Below are 13,072 nucleotides of genomic sequence, written 5' to 3'. Positions count from 1 at the left end.
ATTACTTCCAGATGTAGATTTCAATAAACACATAGCGTTGTTGCTTTTCCAAAAGGTGCTGTGAATTTCTTGAGGCAAGTCTGCATCTAGTAAACCGTTGAGTATTTGACTGCCAATGAAATTACTGTATTCTGCATGAATGCCACCTCCTAGCATTTTAAATACTTGGACATTTTTAGGACTTTTTTTTCTCCATATAAATCCTTAAAGACAACATTTTAGAGAAGTTTAATTGTTAACATCTTTGTTTGCATTTTTAGTACCACAGTGTGTGCATTTATTTTGTTCAAAAGTTCCTTTGGGAGTTCATGTTAAGAGTAAACTATGTGAGGGCAGTTCCATTTTTAGAAGTGGGTGAACTACCCTTTAGGGCTAGCCAACAGTTACCAGGTGAAATGCTCTAGTCTAGGCTATGCATTACTTGTTTGCAAGTAAGGAAGGAGAGAGCATGATTCTGATGGCTCATGCTGCATATACAAAATTTTCAACTGTCATTTATGTGGACCAGTTTATAGATTAGTTTAAACCAATTTAAGAAATGTTGAGTTTAGCTTTAAACTCAATAGCACTCCATTGCTGACTGACATACAGTCTTTAGTGATACTTTAATGATGTGACTAAGCTAGAAACAACACATTAGTCATGACATGGATCTGCTGCTAAAACAGCTTCCTTTTGTGAAGTTCCTTTTCTGTAACTTGCATTTTGCTATGCCGTAGTGCTCATTCCCATCCCTAATACAGGCAGTTGGTGATGTAGATCAGGAGCAGAATGCATAGTATGATAATGTCATTGTCACATCAGAGAATACATGATCATATACAACATGGACCACACAACACAGAAGTGGCCTTTTTGGCTCCATATCATAAAATATAATTTTCGTCTGATTTACAGTAGGAAACTACAGCATTATTTATGTCACTTTATGTTGTTTATACCCCACATTTTACCCCTGTGGGGACCCAAAGCTGCTTACTCTGTTCTCTTCCATTTTATCCTCACAGCAGCCCTGTGAGGTTGGTTTGGTTGAAAGTGTGTGCCTGGCCCAAAATTACCCAGCAAGCTTCCATGGCAGAGTGGGGGTTCCAAACTGGGGTACTCTGACACTGTAACCAGTACAGCATACAGGCAGTCATATCCCCACTTTAGTTAAGCCATACATTTTCGAATCTCATAAGTGTATAAAATAGTTGTGTCATGATTTAAATGAGATCTGTAAAAATATATATTTTAATGAAAATACGTAAGACTTAGTAATTAGAGATGTATTTGATCATTGCATATAATATTGAGAATAAACTTTTCATTGGAATCAGGTATTGCAAATCAATTACAGCTAGAAAATGACTGCACAATTAATACTAATAATACAACCATGTTCTTGAAATGTTAGAACTCAAGCTCTTGGCTACAGAAACACAAATTCCTGACGATATTAAACAAGGCCAAAACTAGATGTCAAAAGGTAACATAACTGTTGCCAAGAGGACCATGTCTCCTGGATCATGCCCCATTATTCCCAGACGTTTAATTAATGATGATGTATGACATGTCATGCTTAGATTCCCTTTCCTGTGCAAGCAGAAGCCTGTGAAGTGGTGCAGGGGCAAGCTGGTGGAAACCAAATGTTTCTCATGTGGTATTTTTCACCTGAGGCTGGAATGATGGGAATGACCACCAGAAAGCAGAATAGAATCATACAGTTGGAAGGGGGCATTCAGGCCATCTATCTCCTGCTCAATGCATAATCAGCCTACAGCATCTCTGAGAAGTGTTTGTCCAGCCGCTGCTTAAAGGTTGCCAGTGAGAGGGAGCTCACCACCTCCCTCAGTATCTGATTCCACTGTTGAACAACTCTTACTGTAAAAAAGTTTTTCCTAATATCCTGTCAATACCTTCCCACCCTTTTTTAAGACTCCATTTCTCTGCTGCCAACAGTAGGGTGGCCAGACCGTCCCGGTCTCCCGGGACTTTCCCGAATCTGGCCCCCAATTCCCGGCTCCCGGGCTGGGTATACCGGGACCATTAGAGGTCCCGGTTTAGCCAGCCAGAGAGCCGGGGGCCGCGCGCGCGGGCAGAGAAGGCGGCGAGTGAGGGAGGGAGCGACCCTGCGCGTGCGCAGATCGCCCTGCGCACGCGCAGGGACGCTCCCTCCCTCACTCGCTGCCTTCCCCGCCCGCGCACGGGGCCTGGTGGTGGCGGCGGAGGCCCGGGAGGGCGTCGGAAAGGCCCGCGGTGGCCGCTGGAGGCCCTCCAGCGACCACCGCGGGCTTTTCCGAGGCTTCCCCGGCCTCTAAACCCCCCCCCTTTGTCCTCCGCCCGGGAGGGCGTCGGAAAGGCCCGCGGTGGCCGCTGGAGGCCCTCCAGCGGCCACCGCGGGCCTTTCCGACGCCCTCCCGAGCCTCTAAACCCCCACCCCCCTTTGTCCTCCGCCCGGGAGGGCGTCGGAAAGGCCCGCGGTGGCCGCTGGAGGCCCTCCAGCGGCCACCGCGGGCCTTTCCGACGCCCTCCCGAGCCTCTAAACCCCCACCCCTGTTGTCCTCCGCCCGGGAGGGCGTCGGAAAGGCCCGCGGTGGCCGCTGGAGGCCCTCCAGCGGCCACCGCGGGCCTTTCCGACGCCCTCCCGAGCCTCTAAACCCCCACCCCCCGTTGTCCTCCGCCCGGGAGGGCGTCGGAAAGGCCCGCGGTGGCCGCTGGAGGCCCTCCAGCGACCACCCTGGGCCTTTCCGACGCTTCCCGGGCCTCTACCACCCCCCCCCCCCCATGCTCCTCCGCCCGGGAGGGCGTCGGAAAAGCCTCTCCGCCGCCGCCGCCGGACTCGCCGCAGGTAAGGGGGCCGAAAATGGGGGGGGCTGGCGGGAGGGGGTGGCCTTCCTTCCTTCCCTCCCTCCTTTCTTCCTTCCTTCCCTCCTTCCTTTCTTCCTTTCTTCCTTCCTTCCCTCCCTCCTTTCTTCCTTCCCTCCTCCCTTCCTCCCTTCCTCCCTTCCTTCCTTCCTCCCTTCCCTCCCTTCCCTTCCTTCCCTTCCTTCCTTCCTTCCTTCCCTTCCTTCCCTCCCTCCTTTCTTCCTTCCTTCCCTCCCTCCTTTCTTCCTTTCTTCCTTCCTTCCTTCCCTCCTTTCTTCCTTTCTTCCTTCCTTCCTTCCCTCCTTCCTTCCTCCCTTCCTCCCTTCCCTTCCTTCCTCCCTTCCCTCCCTTCCCTCCCTTCCTTCCTTCCCTTCCTTCCTTCCCTCCCTCCCTCCCTTTCTCCCTTCCTTCCTTCCCTCCCTCCCTCCTTATGTTCTTATGTGACACAGAGTGTTGGACTGGATGGGCCACTGGCCTGATCCAACAGGGCTTCTCTTATGTTGTTATGTGACGCAGAGTGTTGGACTGGATGGGCCACTGGCCTGATCCAACAGGGCTTCTCTTATGTTCTTATGTGACCCAGAGTGTTGGACTGGATGGGCCACTGGCCTGATCCAACAGGGCTTCTCTTATGTTCTTATGTGACCCAGAGTGTTGGACTGGATGGGCCACTGGCCTGATCCAACAGGGCTTCTCTTATGTTCTTATGTGACGCAGAGTGTTGGACTGGATGGGCCACTGGCCTGATCCAACAGGGCTTCTCTTATGTTCTTACGTGACGCAGAGTGTTGGACTGGATGGGCCACTGGCCTGATCCAACAGGGCTTCTCTTATGTTCTTATGTGACGCAGAGTGTTGGACTGGATGGGCCACTGGCCTGATCCAACAGGGCTTCTCTTATGTTCTTATGTGACGCAGAGTGTTGGACTGGATGGGCCACTGGCCTGATCCAACAGGGCTTCTCTTATGTTCTTATGTGACACAGAGTGTTGGACTGGATGGGCCACTGGCCTGATCCAACAGGGCTTCTCTTATGTGACAATACTGACTTTGGTGGACCCAAGCACTGATTCAGTGTAAGGGAGCTTTGTGTTTGTGTCTTCTAGTGCAATTTTGTTCTCAGATCCTGTATTTACTTCATCAGTATATGGGATAAGGCACTTTCTCAACTGTGCTGCATAATGCAGCCTATTTATTTTGTCCTGTTGGCTCTGTTGGCTCTATCTGCGCCACCTTCATCACTTTCGGGGTGTGGATCCCCCAGTGGAATGGTCTCCCAACTCCCTCCGCCGGCTGTTTCTGATAGCCGTGCGCCCCCTCTTTCATTTGATATGTGTCCCGTGCGGGTGCCACCCTCCCGCCGGGAGATGCCGCAAAATGAGCCCCCTTGAGGCTTATGGCGGCAGGGCTCGGGGGAAGCGACCTAGACTGCTGTTCTTTTGAGGGGTTATAGAGTGTTTCGAGCCCATCCCTGTGGCATCGGTCCCATCATTGTGGGGCCCAGGGGGCCGGCGCAGCGGCACGCCGAAGCAGCCTGTCACTAATAACACAGGTCGAGATGCAGGACAGGAACCCAGAAGTGACCGACAGGCTGCTTCAGCGTGCCGCTGCGCCGGCCCCCTGGGCCCCACAACGATGGGACCGATGCCACAGGGACGGGCTCGAAACACTCTATGACCCCTCAAAAGAACAGCAGTCTAGCTCGCTTCCCCCGAGCCCTGCCGCCATAAGCCTCGAGGGGGCTCATTTTGCGGCATCTCCCGGCGGGAGGGTGGCATCCGCACGGGACACATATCAAATGAAAGAGGGGGCGCACGGCTATCAGAAACAGCCGGCGGAGGGAGTCGCGAGACCACCCCACTGGGGGATCCACACCCCGAAAGTGATGAAGGTGGCGCAGATAGAGCCAACAGAGCAAACAGGACAAAATAAATAGGCTGCATTATGCAGCACAGTTGAGAAAGTGCCTTATCCCATATACTGATGAAGTATATACAGGATTTGAGAACAAAATTGTTTCCGGCGGTGATATTTGGGGGATTTTTGGGGACGTCACAGGAAGTGCTGTGAAGTCACTTCCTGTTTCCGGCAGTGGCATTTGGGGGAAATGATGTCATTTGGGGGAAGTAATGTCACAGGAAGTGATGTCACTTCCCGCTTCCGGCAGGTGACGCGGGGAAATGATGTCACAGGAAGTGGTGTCACTTCCTGTTTCCGGCGGTGGCATGACGTCACCGGAAGTGACGTCACTTCCTGTTTCCGGCGGCGCGCTGTCAGGCTGCAGTGTGGAACACAGAAATCTCATGAGCAATGAGATTACTTCCTTTTGTTGTTGTTGTATAAATGCAGCCTATGTTTTAATAGAAAGATATGAAGAAGATAATCTAAATCAGGGCAGAAGTGTGATAAATGCATTAAATGGGTTTCCAATGGAGAGTTATTCTCTCCTGGCCTCTAGCATTTGCAAGAATTCGGTATATCACTTGCTTGATTCATGTAGTTGTTCTCTACCCCTCCGCCCCAGTCCCCCATGGCTTCTGTAGTTCAGTGTTCACATTTGTACATTATCTCATTGGATGGCAGCCAGGATATATGTTTTTATTTTCCTTCCTCTGATTGGTTACTAAAGGAAGTGAAGTACGGCAATATTAATACAGCTTCCAAATCTGAGGGTCCATGTGACCCCATGGACCAAGTCACACTAGGCCCTCCTGTCTTCCACCATCCTCCGAAGTCCACTTAAATTCATGTTAATTAAATCAGTAATGCTGTCCAGCCGTCCCCTTCTTCTTTTGCCTTCTGTGATCATGTTTTGTCTGAGTTCTCCACTGAGACCTGTCCGTCCTCGGCAGCCCTCCACAGTATAACCCACCCCTCATCAACCCCACAAAAGTCCCATCGCCATGTCAAGGCAGCAATCCATGAGGGACATTAGCAAGATATATTTTTGAGTGCCGTATAAGCCATGACTGCTCACTCCACCCCCAGTAGAACACAGCATGGCCCTGCTTTAGGGGAGCTTCTACATGACATGACATGTGTCCTTGCTGAGTACCAGGGGCTTTTCCCTTTAAGCAGGAGCAAGGGAAAGCCCTTCTTTGCTCTGACTTAGTGGGGACATGTCAGGGTACCTCCATTTGAAAACTCTGCCCTCAGCTAATCTGGACAGAGGGCAGGGCTAATCCCCATGCCCCCCTGCCCAGGCATTTTATGAACTTTTAGTCTGCAACTGCGAGCCTCGCTCATCTGTGAAGGCAGTGTTACTGGACCATACAAGGAAGGACAATGTGTGCTGATATGGCAGAAGGGGACAGGTGGGGACAGGATAGCTTGTTGGCTGCTGCTTTAGCTTTTTCTACTCCTGTGTGAGAATAGCCATCTTCCAGAGATTCCTGTAATTGTCTGATAGCTTTAGTGACAACAGAGATGGCAATGTTGCCTACTGGCTCCCTTTTCTCATAATCTTTTTTAATAATAGAAAGTTGAATGTAAAGTCCAGCTGCTTATTTTGACAACTGTAAATGGTGCATCAGTTTCTTGACTTTGTGCCAATTTTTATTTACATAGCCACAGGTGGTTTTTCTTATTCTATTGTATCCACATTGTATAACTGAATTGTTTTTGCAAGCATGAAAGTGGGCAAGCCTGCAGTCTCATTTTTTTAGATGTCACATGTAGAATTTTAAATGCTGAAGGAAAACAAGTATCTGGAAGATTCATCTAAAAATAAGATTAATATAAGCCTGCTCTCTTCCTAAATGAACAGGAACCCTTTAGGGACCAAGTCTGAAAGCCTGTTAGCTTAGTGCTATTTCTGAGCCATCTCCCCATTTTTACTTATCCAGGTTAGAAAAAAATACTGTTTGGGTATCACAGCCACCTTTCCTAGACCCCCATTGCCCTTCCTGGCTGAGAGAAGCTGGAAAGAAAAGAGGATCAGGTACTTCCCTTTGAAATCTGCTAGAAGTAGAAGTTAATATAGTCATTGATATTGTTGCATGCTGGACCTTACTGTGGTTACATTAAGAAAAAAAACCATGCATGCTTTCACATATAGGAGGCTTTCTTCTGAATATAAAAGCCCACAGCAAGTTGCAGCATTCAATGATAATTGCTCCATTAAGATCAATAATTGTTTGCTTGAAAGTTAAGCATATTCACTGACCAGAAATGCTGTTGCTTACGTATAAATTCTCAGATTAATTCTCATTTTATTGACTGGAAACCATTAAAATGGCATTCCCATTTTCCTAGCGTATGAAGCAAGATAATGATTCGTGATGCAACGCTTCCAAATTAAGCCAAATAACCACATGTATCTCATATAATGCTAATATCCTTTATTTTAAAAAGATGCTAATCATAGCAATGGGGTAAGTTGCAGTAATGGTAATCCCCACTTCCCTTGTTGCTTGAATTGTTTTGAATTTTGTTTTTATAGAAAACACAACAGTTTAGTGAAATAATATTAACAGTTCACATTCTGTGGGGAAAAAACCTGTTATCTTAAGAAATATCTGTATGCCCAAGGATTTGGTGTGGTGAAGTGTTTTAAAGCAGCTTGAGAATTTTATCCTAGGGTTTATGCACCTGATGTGTAACGGCATTAACATTATTGATCTTCAGCATAACTGATGGAGATATGCCCATGTAATTCACAAGCATCTCTTTTGATACCTTCAGTTTCAAACTGTTTGCATAAGGGATTATATGCTCTTTCAGATACATTGGTCCCAAATGATATAGGGCTTTGAAGGTCCCTTTGAATTATGTCTGAAAACCAGTTGGAAGCCAGTGTAAGGCCAAGATTGGGGTGATATGGTCCATATGACTCACTCCAGTCAACATCCTGGCTGCAGCGTTCTGTACCAATTAAAGTTTCTGAACCCTTTTCAAGGGCAGCTCTACATAGAGTGCATTGCAGTTATATAATCTAGATGTAAGCAGGGCATGCACCACAGTGTCCAGATATTTTCAGTCTAGGAAAGGCTGCAGCTGGCTAACCAGTTGGTTGGTAAAAGACACTCTTAGTCACAATTAGGGAAGATTCAGGGGCAAGCTAATCTCCCAAACTCCTGGTTTGTGCTTCAGAAACCGCCCTGATTCATGCTGAACTGGGGTTTGTAAGTTGGTTAATGCCCTTCCCTAGCCACTATATAAGAACTTTTCAACATCTTGTTAATATGGAAATTGAATCAATTATTAAAATATAATATGGCAAATATTTTCTGTGTTCAGAGATTAATATTCAAGGTTCTGGAAGATTAAGAGACATCTTGGTTGCCCAGATTTCCTTGTATGAATAGTGACAGAACAGTAGCAGCCAGTTGAGCTGTTCTTTTTATGTGGTGTTTCTCAAATGAAAATTACTATTCCTCTAAGCTGTGCTCGTCAGAAAGTACAATTACTGTTTATGATTCAATTTATTTGGTGTTTCCAGAGACAGGTCACAGTTTTATGAGTTATGCTGGTAAACGAAATTGACCTATGTAAATGTGATCCTAGGTGAACTTCTTTGAGGGAGAAAAAAGGAAGTGTTGAACTTGAGTTCATTTTGCAGTACCTATGAAATTTTACTCCAATATATTAATTATTTTGACAAATTCCAGCTCTAAATGAAAAGCAGATGTTCCACATGAAGAAAGGGTTTCTATCATCACTTTGGTGTTCTTTTTTAAGACAAGCTTATTTCTGTAGTAATATATGGCAAAACTCTTTACATAAAAAAGCGTTTTGCCAAATGTTTCTGAAATTGGGCTGCATCCCAGTTCATCAGGTAGTCTCCAGAATGATGTTTATCTTTCTAGTCAAAAAAGTATGACTTAAAGGCAGGTCACTGTGTAGACATTAATAAAACTGTGCTTTAGTTCATATGACATGACATGATGACATGAAGTTCAGTTTTGCCAAAACACAAATGTAGGAGAGTTTTGGATGTCGGGTCCAGTAAAGTACAATAGCAACTAGTGTGTGAATCAGTTCTTTCCTTTTACTTTGCAGGATCATGGAAAGGACTTTTCTTCTTTAATATACTAAAATAAAAGAAAGGACAAGGCTCAAACATGGTGGAGGGAACACTTTACCAGGCCCATGGAAGGTGTTCTAAGCTTCAATTCTATTAGAAGAAAAAGATGATGATGATATGATGATGATTTATATCCCTCCCTCCACTCTGAATTTCAGAGTCTCAGAGTGGCTCACAATCTCCTTTATCTTCCTCCCCCACAATAGACACCCTGTGAGGTGGGTGGGGCTGAGAGGGCTCTCACAGAAGCTGCCCTTTCAAGGACAACCTCTGACAGAGCTATGACTGACCCAAGGCCATTCCAGCAGGTGCAAGTGGAGGAGTGGGGAATCAAACCCAGTTCTCCCAGATAAGAGTCCGCACACTTAAGCACTACACCAAACTGGCTCAGTCTATTTGTCATTTCAGAAATAAAATGGAAATGTTTGGTGTAGTGGTTAAGTGTGCGGTTTGGTGTTGTGGTTAAATGTGTGGACTCTTATCTTGGAGAACCAGGTTTGATTCCCCACTCCTCCACTTGTAGCTGCTGGAATGGCCTTGGGTCAGCCTTGGCTCTCGCAGAGCTGTTCTTGAAAAGGCAGCTTCTGTGAGAGCTTTCTCAGCCCCACCCACCTCACAGGGTGTCTGTTGCGGGGGAAGAAGATAAAGGAGATTGTAAGCCGCTTTGAGACTTTGATTCAGAAAGAAGGGCAGGGTATCTACAGTCTTCTTCTTTTAAGCTGGTATTATGAGACAGGAGGGAGATGTAAAGGAATGCATTACAAATTTGTGGATCCTTGTTAAAGGATATGGTTGATAGCGTCATTTAGGGCTTCTAAAGGAACTTCCTACAATACAGTTTCAATTACTAGTGGTGAAAGTAGGAATAAGGGAGCAGAAAAATGACAAGGGGAACTCCATTTTGCCTAGACAGTTGCTTTGTGGGCTCAACCTGCCTCCTTGTTTGCAGCTTCCTATGTATTTCCTCTTTCCAGCTTTCTTTGTAATACCAACCTTCACCTCCACTTGTATTCATTCAAACATTAGTCCTTTAGCCCAGCAGTGGCAAATTTGGTATCAGATTTACAAGTGAAAAAGCCAGCATCTTCAATAAATTTTTACTTTAAGGCCATCTATGTTCTATCTGTTAAAGTTACGGTTGCCAGGTCCAATTCAAGAAAATATCTGGGAACTTTGGGGGTGGAGCCAAGAACAAGGTTGTGACAAGCATAATTGAATGCCAAAGGGAGTTCTGGCCATCACATTTAAAGGAGCTGCACACCTTTTGAATGCCTTCCCTCCGCTGGAAGTAATGAAGGATAGGGGCACCTTCTTTTGGGGCTCAAAAAATTGGACCCCCTGGTCCAATCCTCTTGAAACTTGGAGAGTGTTTTGAGGAGAGGCATCAGATGTTATGCTGCAAATTTGGTGCCTCTACCTAAAAAAGAAACCAGCCCCCCGCCTGCACCAGATACCCATGGATCAATTCTCCATTATCCCCTATGGGAATCAGTCTCCATAGGAAATAATGGAGTGTTCAGCAGACATTCCTCCCACTTTCTGATGACCCTGAATCAGGGGGAGGGGCTGCAACCCGGGGGATCCCCTGCCCCCACCTGGGATTGGCAACTCTAGTTAAAGTTCAACAGATTATAGAATCCATGAGTATAAACAAGGCAGAGGTGGGATGCCCATTCTGACTTGGGATGGGAGTTAAGTTTGAATTGACCCCCTATAGAGTCCTACTCTGCTAGTTCCCACCACTCCCTAACTTTAATTTTTCAGAGTTCTGATCTTTCTGCACTCAGTATGAAAACTTAGGTCATTTTTTCCTGATGGAACATCCTGGTACCTTTATTAGCACATACTATAGTTCTTCAGTTTTCCAGGATTACCTTAGAGCAGTGTTCAGCAAAATCTTTTTTTACTTCTTGAAGATTTCAAGTCACTGAATTTTTAGCAGTATCTAAATACCTATAGGTTATTGCTGGTTCACACATCACACTTGTTTGTTGATATCTGAAGATGGTCAGGAGGAGCTGTGGAGAGAAAAAGTAAGATTAATGGCTTCTCCCAACTCTTGAAGACATTATTTTAAGGTGGTCCATTGAGGCCACACTTTTTTGTTTCAGCAGTCGTATGCTGAGTGAAGCAAATTCAATGAAGCGAACCGTGGCTTGTAAAGCAAGTAAAGCAACAAAAAACAATATGCATAAGAGTGGACATTTAATACATATTTAGGATAAAAGTAGGCCTGTTCTTACTAGTTTTCATATGATTTGCCTTTTAAAGATATTTTAAAATTCAAACTCAGAAAATTGTAGTTGAACTGTTTTGCATTTTATGGCTGGTGCCGAAATGGCAGTGCAGAATGGAAACCTCTACCTGATGATATACCAGAAACTTTAAAAGTCAATGAAAACAACATGCAAATGAAGAATAAGTAAAATACACAAGTCTGTGCAAGCATTATTGCGTTGATAGCCATAACAAAAAGTAACTGCTGAACTACTTACCTGTGTGTAGTGTGAACTGTTGTTCATCATTCTACAGTTAGAGGTAATTTTATTGTTGCTTCTTTTAGTAAGAATCTTATGCTGTATTGCATGTTATGATTTCCTTATGAACAGTGGTAATACCTTTCTTTCACTGCCAGCATACATTTCTTTAGCCCCCTTATTTTCAGACTATTGCATATAAAACCTCATAATGATGAGAGGACAAGGAAAAAGTGGAAAGACAGAAGGCAAGTACTTCCCATTTTCCTCACCTGTTGATGTTACATTTTCAGATCTACAATTAGCAGTAATATGTATTTTTAACATTTGACCAGTAGTGCAAATGTATTTCACCCTATGTTAGGAAACCAATGCATGCGGTAGTTTCTTAGTAAACAGCACTAGGATAGCAATATCCTAATGCTGCCCTAAACATATAATTAATTGTTGTGTTAAATAAAGAAGAATACAAAGTGGGACAAATTCACTGTACTTTTCTTGAACAGGTCTCTAAGAGATTCAGCATTAAAGGAGAAATGTCTAGGTTTTCAATTCTGTTCCATTAAAACTAAAAATATCTTCTGGCCAGCTCCATCTAACTGGAGAATGAACTCCAGCTCCCCTGACATTCTCGGTGAGAAAGGCGGACTATACATAATAATAATGAAAATAATAATAAATAATAACAAAAGAAGAGCATAATGTGAATGGTAAAACACAATGCCTTACTCAGCAGGTCTATTCAAAGTTCTCCTCAGTGCAACCAGTATTCCCAGAAAGTGTTCTTTAGCTTTCACTGTCAGAAAACCTTCCTAAAGGCAATGGTTCTAGCTTGGGCCCCTGCTGGTCAAAAGCCAGTGGTTTCCATGCACATGTAGTCATGGATTGGCCTTACAAAAACTATGTTTAGAAACCTTTACAATGTATAATATAATTGGAAGTGGTAATGGCATGTTGTGAATTACTGTTTTTACTGACAAATGGGAAAGGCAACTTTCCATCTGCAGACATCATACAAGTAAGAGCAATGCTCTTATGATTTCCCATTTCTGTATTTAAGTTGGCGCAGTGTCTTTTGCAACTTGATGTTTAGAGTCTAGTTAAGCGCAAGGGGCTTTCAGGGTGATTTACATAACTTTGCAACAGAGCATTACCTGAAAAAAAAACCTCTTCCTTTTTTTGGGTAAGTTCTTGATTTTGGGAAAAGTAAACGGCATCTCTCCCAAATCCAATCTTTGAAATGGCATGTGATTATATTTTCCCTGCCAAGAGTTTATTTCACATGTGATCATTGCCAATTTTCTTCTCACATATGTGAAATGAATTTGGCCCATGCTAAATAAAAAGAACCATAGTAGGTTTTGAAACTATTTTTGCAAAAGATTTGGCAGTTTAAACAAAAAAAAATCTTTTTCCTTCAGTAAACAATTAAGATTTTTAAAAATTATTAGAGACTGCCAAGTAACTTACTTTTAAGATACAAGTGTTTCTCCCCCTTCATTTTATTAAGTTATTCTTGGAAGAGTAAAGCATCATGTGATAATGCAACACAGCATGTGTGTATGCACACCCCTTGAAAGTAGAAAAAAACAACAACCCATTAACCACAGAATCATTTCCAAATACTAGATGTTTATCAGTTCCCTCTCCTGGAAAAAAACCAAAAAAGTTCTTGTTCAAAGCTCATCTACTAGAACTCCTCAGGTACCCCTTTGCAGCAGGG

The 13,072-nt window shown here is 44.5% G+C and overlaps 1 protein-coding gene across 1 annotated transcript in view; it reads left to right on the top strand.

Moving 5' to 3' along the window:
* ATG7 (autophagy related 7) overlaps window positions 1-13,072 on the top strand; it is a 151,712-nt gene that overhangs the window by 96,910 nt on the left and 41,730 nt on the right. The gene's annotated exons all lie outside the window — the stretch shown is intronic.

This window comes from Heteronotia binoei, chromosome 5 (assembly GCF_032191835.1).
Source record: "Heteronotia binoei isolate CCM8104 ecotype False Entrance Well chromosome 5, APGP_CSIRO_Hbin_v1, whole genome shotgun sequence".
NCBI lineage: Eukaryota > Metazoa > Chordata > Lepidosauria > Squamata > Gekkonidae > Heteronotia > Heteronotia binoei.
Note: the sequence above shows the minus strand (reverse complement) of the source record. Positions and strands in the feature narration are given on the sequence as shown.